The sequence below is a fragment of the Squalius cephalus genome (genome assembly GCF_949319135.1).
Source record: "Squalius cephalus genome assembly, chromosome: 7".
NCBI lineage: Eukaryota > Metazoa > Chordata > Actinopteri > Cypriniformes > Leuciscidae > Squalius > Squalius cephalus.
The window spans coordinates 13,387,158-13,402,697 of NC_137128.1; the positions used below are offsets into that span (position 1 = coordinate 13,387,158).

General features: G+C 37.6%; 1 long non-coding RNA gene across 1 annotated transcript; it reads right to left on the reverse strand.

Annotated features, from left to right (window-relative positions):
- Positions 1-203: 203 nt before the first annotated feature.
- On the reverse strand, positions 204-3,793 carry LOC307161616. The gene is made up of 3 exons (XR_013821761.1): positions 3,581-3,793; positions 2,062-2,261; positions 204-367 (listed from the first exon to the last, which is right to left on the reverse strand). It is a non-coding gene; the product is annotated as an uncharacterized lncRNA (long non-coding RNA).
- Positions 3,794-15,540: the final 11,747 nt, after the last annotated feature.

Consider the following 15,540-nt stretch of genomic DNA (forward strand, 5'->3'; position numbering starts at 1 on the left):
CAAGAGGCACTGTGCACACAACTCTTCAATAAACTCTTTAACATCTGATTCAGTTCATGAACGAGAGGCACTGTGCACAAAACTCTTCAATAAACTCTTCAACATCTGATTCAGTTCATGAACGAGAGGCACTGTGCACAAAACTCTTCAATAAACTCTTCAACAACTGATTCAGTTCATGAACAAGAGGCACTTTGCACCAAGTCGCAAGTCAGTTAACCTGTTGTACTCTCCTGACGCTCTTTTCTCTTCATTCTTTCTCTTCTGCCACCATCCCTATCCGGGGCCAGATATAGCCATCTCTTGATGGTGGAATCGATTTCCTTTTCTGTGGCCGCAGACGTCAGGTGGTTACGCCTCACAGCCGCTGAAACATACATGGTCTGAAATTAGTTTCTGTATCAAAAGAAAATATGGCTATTGGATTTTAAAGGGATAGTTCACTTTAAAATGAAAATTCTGTCATCATATACTCACCCTCAAGTTGTTTCAACCCTGTATGCTGGCATCCTTCAAAATATCTCCCATTGTGTTCAGCAGAAGAAAGAAATTCATACAGGGTTGAAATAACTTGAGGGTGACTATATGATGACAGAATTTTCATTTTAAAGTGAATATCCCTTTAAAGGACAATTACATTAAAACTGAACATAGAACCTATTGACAAACATTATGTAACATCTACACAGAGACTGTAAATTGATGCAGATCAGTAGTGAGTCTGGCACCATCCTCCTACCAGGTTCCAATATGATTCCAAGAGAAATCATGTGCAATTCAATAAGGACAGATATATGACTGCACTTTTCTTTTCTTTTTTTTATCTCGGCCTTAGTGCAATGCTATGATTGGTTCAACACAATGATTGGTTCAACACAATTTACTCAGCAGAAAATAATAAGGACATTATGAATCATGTGAACCAGTCATATCATGTACGTCTACACTTTCAATTTAAACTGGTCTATGTATGTATAGATCACACCAGAATGTCCCGGGTTCGGTTTTAGTGGAATTGTCGGTTACACTATGTTTTACGGTGTCCTTTTTACACAGTTGTAATTGTTATTTAAGAACAGAGTAAAATTATGTATCATGTACTTACTATAGTGTTAGTATTACGGTTTGGTTTAAAGTTACTGCATGTAACTATTCATAATCCACTGTTATTATTACAGTAAGTACATGTAACATGTAGCAAGGACACTGTAAAATAAAGAATAACAGAATTGTTTTTCTTCTCTCCCCCATCTACCTCCTCTACATATACCTTCTTCATGTCCCCTCCTCTCATCTTTTTCTTTCCTCATCCCCCAATTTCTCCACCCTCTCCTCTTCCTCTGCTTTTTTTCTCCCTCCCCTTTCCATCCCTCACATTTCCATCATCTCGTTCTGCTCTGCTTTTTTCCTCTACTCCCCTTGTAACCTGAATTTAAATACATTTTAATTATTCTTAAAACTTAAACCACTCTTATGGCATTAAGTAAAACTTACCAATCACAACATCCCGTAAACGCAAGCGCTGGAAACCAATTTTTCCATTTATTCCTCTCATATTGATTTTTTTGGCCAAATCGTTAGTAACCAGTCCATGCATAATCCTTCAAATGCACTCATGAACATCCACCCCACCTTTGAGAGCCAGTGCGTGTACCTGAAATCATAATGATTTTTTTTAAAAGCAATGGTTTAATACATCACGAAATGCTACGAATACTATAGGTGACACTGGTAACAGAGTTCTCTCTCTCTCTCTTTCTCTCACACACACACAAAAAAATACATTACAAATTAAATCCGTCTGTTAGAAAAGATGACCATTTAGATGTAATTTTGTCGGTATTTGTTCATCCAAGCACAAAAAGAAGCAGAAGAGAACTCAATTCAGTATTTGCGTGCATCTGAAATGTGGCTGTCTGTGTGTAAGTGCTTTGAATGTGTGCACACAGAGAAGCATCTTTACTGTTCCCACATTTAACAGGGGAAGTGCCACCACAAATAGAGTGCAAGTCTGTGGAAAACACTGAAGCTAGTCAATTTAGTTTTGATTTGTCAACATACCAACTGTTTCTGGAGGTCAGGATTACTTCGCAGTTGTTCCTCCATGTCCTGAAGAGAACTGACATCTTTAAGTGGCAAAACATTTTGAGCCAGGTCTGTCTGTGACTCATCAGTCGATTTCATACTTTGCAGGGTCTTGAAAATGATTCGCAATTGGTCCATCATCATTTCCTGGTTTGTTAAAATATTACGCAGGAGGGCTAAGAAGAAAACAAGTTTTCAGTCACTTAAATTAGGTAAAATAGACTATTTGCTGGTATTATTATTATTTCTTACTAAAACTATTCCAATGAAAATCAAATTTAAAAGTTAACATGGTAAACCATCAGGACTTCTGGAACATCACAAATTACAACATCTCAACAAAACATTCTTGAGATAATAATTTTTGGAGGTTGATGGCAAAATATCTGAAGTAATTTGCCAGAGTTTTTTTTATTACAGTTTTTCTCAATTGCTTAAACACATTTCTTGAAACTATGCCTCGTATTCTCAAAACTGTAAACACAAATCCATAACGTCTCACCCAATTCCCCAAACATCCTATTTCAGGTCAAAATGAAGCTCTAGACTCAAAACCATTCACTCTTGCTGAAAAACCAAACTTTGCCCTCAGACAGGACACACAAGCCCTCAAAATCACACACACACTACAACATAGTCTTACACACTGGTGCAATAAATTCAAAACAACATTTCCAAAACTGGTAAGTTATGTCGCTTGTGGTCCCCCCCCCCCCCCCCTCCTCACAAATCTTTTCACATGAAGAACACAAAATGCCCTCCCCTTACTGTCACACTCTGCAGTCACTCTGTGTGACTGTACGACTGCTGGCCTTTTCTTGCAAGAAAATAAACCTCATCAAAGACTATTGGAAATGTTTGTCTCTTATTCAGTGATAGAATTTTGTTTGCCACCACTCCTCCCTGAAGGTTCTCGAGGTGACGGTAAAGCGACTAAAATTTGGCCTTACTCGTAGCCCAGCCTCCCTCATAGTCATACCATTGACTAAGACATGGGCAACTAGAGTGGCTTGAATTTCATCTGAGACTGCCTGTCTTCTTGCACTTGCCCTTCCTCCTCCTCATTCTTATCCCTCCTCGATCTCTTCCTTCATGTCTTTCTGGATCCATTGTTCCAAAACTCAATAAACTGATTTGGGCCCTTTTATATTTATTGAAGGATCTGATTGATGCGTGTTCAATTTTGACTCCTAGTGTTTTCATGTGGGTAATTGTGTGCTAACTGAGCTGAAGCTGTGCTGACTTGAGTGAACAATATTGAATGCTAGTGCTTTCTATATGACAACATGGTCTAAGCAATGAGAAATTAAGGGATTTGAGTGTAGAGTTTTGCAGTGTCAAAACAGGGAATAGTGTTTATAGTTTAGGGAAATGGGTGTGCTTTTTGATAAATGGCATTATGGTTTTGAAATTTTAGTTCAAAAGCCTGGTTATAGTGTTTAAGCAATCGAGAAAAACTGTAAAAACAAACTATAAAAAACATTAATATACTCACATGATTGCAAACTAGATGTCTGCTCCCTGGACTGGTGTGGCTCAGTATGTTTCAATGGGTCTGGAGAAGGTGCAGTGTGGCATGGTCTACGGATATCAGAGCTGGCATGGCATGATCTAAGAATTTCCCTGCTGGCATGATTTGGTCTACTTATCTCACTGCTGGTGTTGCTTGATGTGTGAATCTCACTGCTGGCATGCCTTAATGGACGAATCTCAGGGCTGACGTGCCTCGATGTACAGCGCTCAGTGATGGTGTGCCTGCTTGAAGATAACTTGGTGCTATAGTGCTGACTTGAATGGAGCTTATGACTGTTGAGGCCTCTTGGGTTGGGCTCAGGACTGCTATGGCCTCTTGGGTAGAGCTCAGGAGTGCTGTCGTCACTTGGGAAAAGCTCAGGACTGCTGTGGCCTCTTGGGTAGAGCTCAGGAGTGCTGTCATCACTTGGGTAAAGCTCAGGACTGCTGTGGCCTCTTCGATGGAGGTCAGGAGTCCTGTGGTCTTTTGGATGGAGATCAGCAGTGCTGTGGCCTTTTGGGTGGACCTGAGGAGCTCTGTGGCCTCTTTGGTCAAGCTTGGGGCTGTTTTGCTTTACTGGTTCTAATGCAGGACCTTTGTGCTGCCTCACGATCTTTGGAGCATTGGGCAACTTTCTGCTCAGAAGTACAAAAGATCTTAGCACTTTATCTGGTATGATAAAATAAACTATAATTTAAAATTGCAGAAGATTCTTACCCTTTCTTTGACTTTTTTTCTTTCAGAGTGCTTTCCATCTCATCATCATCCTCTCCAGGGAAAATATTGTTTTTAGGTCTAAGAACATATTCCATAAATTCAAGATATGCAATTATTAGTAAATGTTGTGCACCACCAAATAATTAAAAAATAAAATAAAACACATTCTTCCCCCTACATTCTTTTTCTTTTAAATTGAATTGGTGAGTTCCCTCCATCACTTCCAATGTCAGTGTGATCAACAGCTTGAGGAAGTTTTCTTCTAGCTTCATTGTAGTCATCTGGGTAAGTAATTTTAAGTAATACATGAGGGTTTTAGTAATACATAACATAAGTTCAGTTTATAGGAAGAAGTGAAAGAATGTTACTTACGGGATGTGAATATAATTCTGGCCTTATGGGGCTTCCATTCATCTCCAGGACATTCTTGCAATTTTACAGCTTTTGCTATATCAATTTTATTTGGAGGCCACATGCACTCTCCATTTTTTATCCAGATGGAAGGCACAACTTCTACCTCATTGGTGTTGTCAAAAACAACTATGTGAAACATCTAAAGATAAAACAAATCAAAACATACTCTTTAGCCTACTGAACAACTATGTGAAACATCTAAAGATAAAACAAATCAAAACATACTCTTTAGCCACTGAAATACTAAACTAAAAGGGCTATTTGTCTCAATGCAATAGTGGAACAACAACAAATCGGTTTTGGAATGGTAATCTCACAAACTTCTGGGGCTTATTTCGAATCATGAAACTTTTGATGTTAGTAGAGAGGTTGGAAACAACATAAATTCCCAGCTCTCTTGAGTCGATAGGATATGTAAAGAAGTGTTCCACCTGTTTATATTCATTGGCCACAATGTACACTACTCCTTTATCCTCAACAATGTTCTGGACCAACACCAACTTGTTTTCAATTTTGATGCAACAATCTCTCTCTTTGACCTTCACAACTACATCATCTGAAACAAGCACTTTATATTGACGAACTTGTCGTGAGAAGCATTCTGGCACTGGCCCATCCATGTGCTCATTTTCCAGTTTTTGAGTTGCCTCTTTAACGTTAGGACTGTAGCTGTCATTTTCCATCTCTGATAATCTGCGCATCACCTGAGTCAAAGGATTAAGTGGCCCTCGAACCAATTTTTTAAGTTTTCCTAAGAAATTTTCAAAGGGAAATGCTGATATAAGGTCTAAATTGCCATGAACTTTGACATCTTCACTGAGATGCACCAGACCATGAATATTGTAAACCAAAAACTCTTCACCGTAAAGCTGGCCAAAGTGTTCAACGAATGACACATACAGAGTTTTAGCAAAGTCATTCAACTCCAAACAATATTTTGGACTTGCCAAAATGTACACACCTACTGACAACAGCATGAAGTTGTCATAGATCTGAGGCTGTAGAACACCCTTCAGCACAACTGGACCAGTGTACAACAAGAATTGACGTAGTTCAGTGGCTTTCCACCTACATCGTTCAACCAGAGCCCGTGGCCTTCGAGCAAACTCGCTTGGTATGTAATTTCTCAGTGCAAGAAGTCTATCTGAAACCACGGAAGCTTGACTAGATGAAATGCGACAGTGCAAGGGGCCAGTGGTGCTGATCCACAAGTCTAAGAGACGCCTCATTACACCCAGACAAACAAGATGCATATAATCGTATGGAAAACAAGTGATCATGTCAATGCCAACCTCTGTAAAAGGTGAGTGTTGGACATGGTGTTCTTCATCTGTTTCTTGCCTAAAACTATCATCAGTTCTGCGCCTTGCATTGACCTCAGGAAATGTCATTCTATTCGATTTTCGGACACCTGATTGGTGACACTTGTCACATCCATAATATGCAGTGTGGGACTTTACACCTCTGATGAAGGCTCGGGCTGGGGTGTCACACACAACAGAAACAACATTCAAAAAGAAGGTTTTCTGCTTGAATAGAAACCCATCTTTCAACACTTTCAGCTCTTGAACCAGATCATGAAGATATTCAGTCAATGAATTTGGCTTAGAAGTACCACAAAACAATCCAATCAAAATTGGTTTCTTGGTATATCCTTGCAACAAACCAAGAATTGGCCAAAACTGTGTAGAAGTACTCTTGAAGAGGGGCAGGCCATCAAAATTTAACTGTAGTTTAAAAACATGTCTGTCTGGCACATTAGACCAAATTGCATCTAGAATTTTCCTAATAGAATTCAGAATTCCACAATAATGGAACATTCCACCAGCTACACTGCTAATTTTGTAGCTTGCATTTGTTTTCAGCAACGTTCGCCCATCCTTTGGCAGAGAGGGATGATATACTTTGAGGATACTGAGAAGCGCTGACAGAGCTATAAGAGATATTCCAAATTCAATTGCCCAGCCTGCCAGAGAACTCTGCAAATCACCATCCATCTCACTACACTGTTCTCCAAGATCAGGAAGATCCTCAACAGAAGCTGCAGTCTTTTCATGTACTTCCTTATCATCAATGCCATCAACTAGATCCTCATCACTTTCATCACTAATTTGCATGTCAGATTCCTCTGCATCATCAACATAAACACTTGTCTCATCATTCACGTTTCCTTCCCTATGGTGCTCATTTTCCATTCATTTACCGACTAGCCTTAATGCCCTTCTTCGTGAATTACCCCTATCATTGTACATCCAAGTCTTTTCCATACCGTGGCTTTACTCAGGTCTTTTGTTCTTCAACCTGAAACAAACAGAAGAGAAAAAAAAAAAATTATATAAATTATTAATAATATAGAATGCAAACACACACACAAACACCAAACAAAAACAATCAAGAAAATCATAAATGAATTTGACTACAAGGCCTGTGAACGTTTTGATAAGTTTGTTTGTTTTTCAATTTAAAATGAAATGAGCAGAAACAAGAAAATGGTGCCTTAAATAGTTTTTTTCATTTGTTCCAAAAATGTAAGATCTTGACTAGCCTATATTTTCCTTTTTTGGTTCACAGCATAAATCTTGTTTTTTTTACAAACGTAAAAACATGAATAAAGGTTTTTTTTATTTCAAATTGAAAGACAAACTATCAAAACACAAACCCATTTGCTACATAATTTGTCCAAAAAAAAAAAAAAAAAAAATCTACAATGCAGAACAAACTGCAGAAATTAATGAGCGACACCACAACAAAATCCACAATGGATAAGAAATGCAAACACACACACACAAACATAAACTTTATGTCAAATGTTAGGAGGTCCAAAACTAAAACCTTTTCTCTTTTACTCACCATGGCTACATTTACTTGCTAAAAATACAGTCAAACTGTATTCCAAACGGTTATTCCAGACTGCTAGTGTGTAATATATATGATAATACCATGTAAAACATCTAATGATAGCATAATTGCAAAAAAGAAAATGATGCTTCATAAATGTTAAACTTTTTTTTGTTTGTTACAATACTGATTTTATCTCCCTGTATCTCTGCATATTTGAATTTTTAATAGGGCTTTGTGGGGTTTATATATAACACAAATTAGCATGAAAATGATAATCTCTATAGATATAAATATCATAAGGGAATACAAATTAAAGAATATATAGAATATATTTCTATAGAATATAAACGAAATTAATCAACATCCTTAGGTATTTATATTTTTGTGTGATGATTCAGGTGCCAACCCAGCAAACACATTTACGTTGTGGCAATGCAATTTTAAAATAGACACCTGAATGATAAAGAAATAACAGTTTGTGAAAAAAAAAATCTGGCAGATTCTGAAAATAGACACTTTAAAGATTTGAAAAAATCAGGTGGCATAAAAAAAGCCGCGTGGGGTGCGCGTGGACCCCTATTTCCATCTAGACTATATTGATCATTAAAACTGACATTTAACAAAAAGTAATTATATTTTATATATTTTAAAATGTATAGAATATTTTTTGTATTTATTTTAGTACATTCTCTTCACTGTATGTACATGTATAATAATAATAAAAATACACAAACCTGTTAAATGTCAGTTTTAATTATCAATGTTTCATATTTTTTTAAATGAAAACAAAAAGAAGCAGGGTTGTGTTTTATATTACATGTTGTTATAAATATATGCAGTGAAGAGAATCAATGGGCTACGCCTTGCCTAAATCACATTTACGTGTCCATTAATATGTTTAAGATTTTTTTAAATGAAAAGAGGCAGAGTGGTGTTTTAGCCTATAACATATTTCGTTTTATTGTTGACGAAATAGTGTCGGGCCAGATCCGGCCCACATCTGGGCCGTGTGTACCAGATGTGGGCCGGATCTGGGCCGACACTATGTTGCTGTCTGGGGAGGCAGAGTTGTATTTTACACCATATTCCGTTTTATTGTTGCCGAAAATATAGCCTACATATTAACTGGAGTAGCCAGAGCGTGCTGAGTGACGCAATCAATAACGCACTGTTCTATTTGCAGAATAACCGGACTTGCGTCCTCTCGTCCTCGAGAGTGCGTTCTTCTGAGTCGAACTTGGCAAGTCCGAACAACCAAGGACGCAAGTCCGAAGTTTGCATACTTGGTATTGAGAAACGGCCGACGTTCTGACAATTACATTTTTAATAACAACCTTAACGGGCCTGAACAGTAGTTCAATGTCAACATTGTGACAACGCCGTAACAACCTTCACCACACAACGTAGTTATGCCGACCTTTTGGCCATGTTGTTAAAAAATTGTTAGAAGGTTGGGTACGTTGTGCCAACGTTCTGTGTTTGCTGGGAATTGCTGCTACACATTTTTGTATGTTAATCCATCAGTGTATGTCACTTAAATTGAAATAAATAAATGGCTGAGCCTGTGATATAAAATAAAGATGTCTGATGTCACCTAACGATAAATGTTATCGACGCACATTTAGTGAATTACAACATTTTAAATAACATCTACGATTATACATTGTGGCACATCCTTAACATTTAACTTTCCTGCTGTTAACTCATACTAACTGTAAAATTCAAAATTATTACTTACCAAACTTCGCTCGCTTTTGTTCTAGACTCTAGAGGTAAGAAGTCCAACCGTCCGTTAGTGAAGTGCGCAGCCTCCAGTGCATCAGTGCCACTGTCTGCCCGCCCACTTCTTAACCCTTTATCGGGCGAGGAACCATATTTGGTAACTTAATCGCGCATTCAAACTGAGTCTCCCCTGCCTGTTTGCGTTGTCATATGAGCGCATAGATTTCTCCTAGCCAATCAGCGAAGATCAGGCTACGTCACTGATAGTCACATGATGGCATCTGACCAATCAGAAGTTGCGCAGAGCATTTCAAACTTCAGTGTCTTTCCGGATATTGGAAAGTGAGGTTATGCGCTACTACCTACTCCCACATCAGCGCTAATAACTTCAAAACAAAAAATTGTGAGTTGATGAAACTCACACATTCTATGGTTGAATAGTTGTGCAACATGTTGAGATAGTTGTTGTTTGCATAGATTTCTTGAAAGTATTGACATTTGTGGCATGAAAAATGGTGAGACCATATTTGATCATACGCCCTGTTCAGGTAAGATTAGAGAATGTCCATATTTAGACATACGCCCTATGCGTATAGAAAAGCCGTACTAGGGTATTTTTTCTACAAATAATGCATTATAACCACAGTCTATGATTATAACGTAGGACAATAGTATTTACTAGTGCATTGGATGTTATCACAGGTTTGAATAACATTATAAAGTGATCCAGTGGGAAACGTAACACATTTATAGACATTTCATATTGCCATAGATATTGAAATATGTGTGGTTTTGGTCAGTTTTATGACCTTTATAACAGTTTTTAATACTTATAATGATATTTTGCACTTCTTATTATATATTTACCCTTTATGTGTAAGTTTTATGCCCTTGAAACAGTTTTTATCATAGTTAAATGCCATGTATTGGTGGATTTTTTTTACTGTGAGACTTCTAAAATAAGTGGTACCACCAGTACTTGACCATACCAAAGATCAGTAGTACAGATCTTTTATAAATGTATACATTTATTTATAACATTTATAAATGCACAAATGTGCATTTATAAAATATGAATCATATTAGATGTTCTTAGGAGCACAAACCATAAATGAATACCCTATTCATTAATTTAATGAATGTTCCTAATAATAATTTAATTTAAAATGTTCCTAATAATAATTTAAAATGTTACTAAATAAATATTTTTATGTTTGTAACAAGTTTATGTGATTTTATTATATTTTTATATATACACTTTTTAAGGGAAAAACATTACCCTAGACTGGCGAGGAACCATATATGGTAACTTCATTGCCCTTGATTTCCAACCTAAAAAAATATATTTTTTAAAAAACTCACAAATGTTTAGAAGTCTTATAATATCCTCCAATAACACTCTATGGTTGAAATTTAGAATTTCCAAGTATTTCAATGAGTGCCCTATAAAGGGTTAAACTGCGGCGGCGCTGGATCCGGAAGTATATATACTGCCCTACAAAGGCAAAAGACCTTAAGTCGCTAGAGTGTGGAACTGAGAAAAATGACTTTAAAGATTTTTAGTTGTCCCGCCAAATTAATTATAGGTAGGACACTGGAAATCTGGCAAATAGATGTTTAAGTAATGGAAATTATATACATAAAAAAAATTTGAGCTCAAACTTGACTTTTGACCACTATTTTAAAGTTACTGTACTCTGCCTTTGTATTGTCAGCAAAAAGTGAGAAGTCATGCCAAGGCAAAAGGCAGTAACTTCCACATTATCAATATTTAGTTGCTGATCACCATTAACAAAATCATTATAGTAACACCTGTATAAAATCTAGTGATCATGGCATTTATTTTGTATGATTTACAATTATTTATAGCCATCTACGTATTGCTATCCTGTGCTTTGGTTGCATTCTGATGGCATTATTAATACATTTGACATGACAAAATACCTCCATAAGATATATTAGTCCAGCGTTGACTCGACCGCGTTTAAGGCGGGGCTGAAGGCGAAGTTTTGGCACTCTGCCAGCTAGTTTGCCAAGCTTTAATTATTGGTTGTATTCATCTGATACGGCAATGTGTAACGTTTTTCTGTCAACTCTGCATAATCCTTCGCGATCGATATCGCACGTTTGTTGATGGAGCGGGTTCAGACCATACTAAATGTTCTGACCGCAATTGTGCAGGACAAAGCTCTGAGGACATCAGAAGTTAGAGGGACTGATGGCAGCTGTACAAAGTACACAGGCTACACCGTAATTTTAATTTGAATGGACATTAAAACAAAGGCAGATAACCGTACAATCTGGTAGGTAGCATTATTTGATTGAACACCGGCACCGTAACTTCATATTGACGCGCGGCTGAACAAAGGCAGAGCACCGTAACTCGTAATTTGAGCGTTCCAAAACAAAGCCAAAGAGCGGTAACTGATGTTACGGTGTTCTGCCTTGGTTTCTCATGGGCTTTTGGAAGTTACTGTTAAGACAAATCATTATTTTCTCGAAAAAACAACGGAATTGATTCAAGATACTTATCCACATGATAAAGGAGGTCTTGAATGTGCCAAAAATATAAATAACTCATTTTCGACCAAAAACGAAGTTACGGTCTTTTGCCTTTGCACGGCAGTATATATATATTAATTTGGGTTGAAGCGTTCTAAACCATTAACTAAATCGGCTAAATCGCAAGATTACACAGTTTCAATTGAAGAAAAAATATTTTACAAAAAATGAAAAAAAGGAAAAAGTACAAGATTGAGTGTAAAGACTACAATGATGTACAACTACAAACCCATGAAGCATTGCGTTTTAGGCGCGCTATCTGGGCGCGCTTTTCTAGATGCGATCTGATTCGTGTAATTTTTTTTGTGTGTGCCATGCCATATTAGGACATTTTAAGTCCGAATTAATGTGTGCAAATTGGCCTTATCTTGTGCATCAAATGAGACAATCAAACAATTAAAGTTCTATTATATCTTGCTTTGACCTTTCACACTAACACACAATATATATATATTGCTTACTTATGTTGTCCTTTATTGTAAACCTCTTTGGATAAAAGTGTTTGCTAAATGATTAAATGTAGCCTAATGTAAATTTAAAGTTTATGTTGTTTCATAATTATTCATTAAACCTTGTTGATAGAGATAAACCCATGCTGCAAACAGGAATAGGGGAAACAGCTGTGTGTGTGTATGAAAATATTATTAATTATGAAATATCTGAAATTACATTTTAACTATGGGATAAGTCTGGCCACACATATGTGGGCCACATTTCTATATTTTATATGTGGGCCAAATAATACACTTAACCACTGGCCCATATCCTGTTTGCCACCTTAAAGACGGTCCAATCTCCCCCATAACCGGGCCATGTTCGGTTCACATGCCTCATGCCAGTGCCGACTGAATGCCAGCTGTGCCGGCTTCATGCCAAATTTGGGCCAGAATTATTTGCTACCTGGGCAGTTGTTTAAGAGTGATTAATTTTTAAAGGACAGCTTTGCGCTGTAATAGATGGAACAATAGCGATCTCTGTGGATCGTCTCTGTGCAATTTTATCTGAGCACACAAAAACAACAGGGTTCTTAACTGTTGGTTGAGTTTCAACGTCAAGCTTTACTTGAACACAACTTTAAATAACTCCTATTCAACTACCCTCGGACATACGCAGTGTTTACACGAGAATTAATTGAACAGACACAGATAAGCTTAAACTTATCACGGGGATTGCCGTGGAACACGCACGGACAACCTGAGAAATAAAGACTAAATACTGGGAATATTCGTCCTAGCAGTGGAACTCGCACTGCCAGTCACAAATACTTCTATGATGTTTATCACGGATCGCCGTGGAACCCGCACGGTGAATCAGATAAATAACGTTAGAAACACGCTCATCGCTCTGTGAAGAGAATATTCGTTCTTATATGGTTATTTTAATTACTGCAGTTTTAATTTCGTTAAGCTCTCTGGCTGATACGAACACATATAGCTTTGAAAGACGCTGGAACACGCAGACGTCAGTAATCTATAATCAAAGTATTTCAGAAATTCGGGAACACGCCGAATTCTTACCTTATCGTAGTGTGAGATTTTATATCTTGGGTTATATTACTGCAGTTAAAATAAAATAACACGGGAAGGGAGGCAGACTAGACTAGAGTAGACGGCTCAGACATTCATTCAAACAGAGCGCGCGGCGCACGCTGCATACGTCATACACACAGACTCGGAGGTTCGGATCTCTCCTCCGCATCACTATGAAAATATAATTACTTCGTATATGCTTACAATTTTAGGTTAAACTGCCCGCATCCTCCACCAATATAATGTAGGATATTTGTAATTTGTAGTGATTACAATTTAGCTCAAAGGATTTATTAATTAATTTATAGGGAATTCAAAAGAGTCACTTATTACAACCGAGCAAATGACTCGTTCGCGGTTCATTTGAACTGGCTGTAACTATCAACTCTGCAACGGATATAAATATCCGAACTATAGTGAAACACTATATAGTTAGCAAGGTAACTTAGATCAGAAGTTTAAGACATTAAATTTGTAAGCACAATAACACAAGTAATATTTCTCTTTAAAATACAAAGACTTTATTGATTATTCTAACACATAACTAATATCTAACACAGACACACACACATTCATACGCGTTGCAGGAAGAAAGAGAGTAAGGAAAGATTAAGTTTTAAGAGTGAGTTTAAGAGTGAGATGATGTAATCCCAAGTTTCTATGCACTTATAAAACACAACCTGAATGAACCATCAATCATTAGTTTAACCCTTTTATCGTTTCCTAGGTTATTAAATCAGTATCAAATACACCAGTTCAGTTTAAGAGTCTGGAGGCAGTACTTGCTTGTCTTTGCTTTTGGGGATTCCCTTTTGTTGCGTGTAAAGGGTTTTCCCGGTCCGTTCGTTGGCTGGTCTCCGCGTGCCTGATGTCTGGGTCACGTGGTCAGTCACGTGGCGTGCTGGCGGAATGAAAGTCTTTGTTTGAAGCTGGCTTTGCAGAAGAAACGTGGCTCGAAATCTTGTCGCAAAACTTAACTTAGAACCGAGACTCACAACGGAAAAGAAAGGAAACTAAGAAAAGAAAGGAAATTGAGAAGAGTAGATGATGGCTTGAATGAAGCTGTTTAACCCATGTTCTTCAGATCTTGATTTGGGTTATTTCGTCTGCGCGTTTTACATGGTTACTGATCTGTCTTAGATCTTCATCTCCCGCTGCATTTTTGGTTCTGCACTAAAACTCTAAACTTTGTTCTGGTGTTAAGAGTTTAAACTCAAATGTCCGCCCAGCCTCCTGGATCAGTTCTAACCAATTAGACACTGTCTTTATTTAGGAGGTGGCGTTCTCTTCACTTCTTATCATAAATCAAGCTTATCTGTGCTCTCCTTACTCTCTAAGCTCTAGCAAAGAGTACAGAGGCCACAGCTAAGACATTATTACTATTATAAGAATCCGAAACATTTTCCACAGATTTCAATCAAGCCATCCTTTGAATTAAGAACATACGATCATATTGATATGAAACACGACACATTTTCATTCAAACAGCTAACAATTATAACAATTACATGAATTGTATGGCATCTAAGCATGTCAGATACACCCATCTATTGTAGGAACAATATAGAATCATGTCGTTGCATGATGCTTGATCTATAAGTCCATTGAAAATTGTTCTTGAATGATTTTATGTATGTTATAGGTAAAATCTCAGTTCTGTGGTTTGAAACGATTTTACACCCTGAGGTCTATCAGAGGTCCTTAAGGAGGAGGGGTCTGGAATGTTGTGGGCTCGAGCAGCTCCTGCTGTTATCTTGATCGGGCTGAATTGTGCTATCTCTGAGCCAATCATTCTTTTCCAAGCTATCTCACATTGACCAGTTCTTCCTTTAGTTGGGCTCATCTTCTTTGAAGCTTGCATGGCCATAAAGTTCTTAGCTGGGGGTTTTCGTTGGTCAGCGGAGACTGGCTGGCTGGAGCCTTCTTTTATGGCTCTGGGGTTGGTGATTTGGTGTCTGGAATGTTCAGTTCTGTGAGAAATTATGTTTGAACAATTCACCTGGAAGATTCATTTGTGTTTGTTTCGCACTCAATCCTACATCACGTTTGAAATTTGTGCTGGCTACTGTATACAGGCCACCAGAGCACCTGTAATGGTCACCAGCTGGAGTGCCCTTGAGAGCCACCAGAGGGACATAAGACTATTATCACTCACAA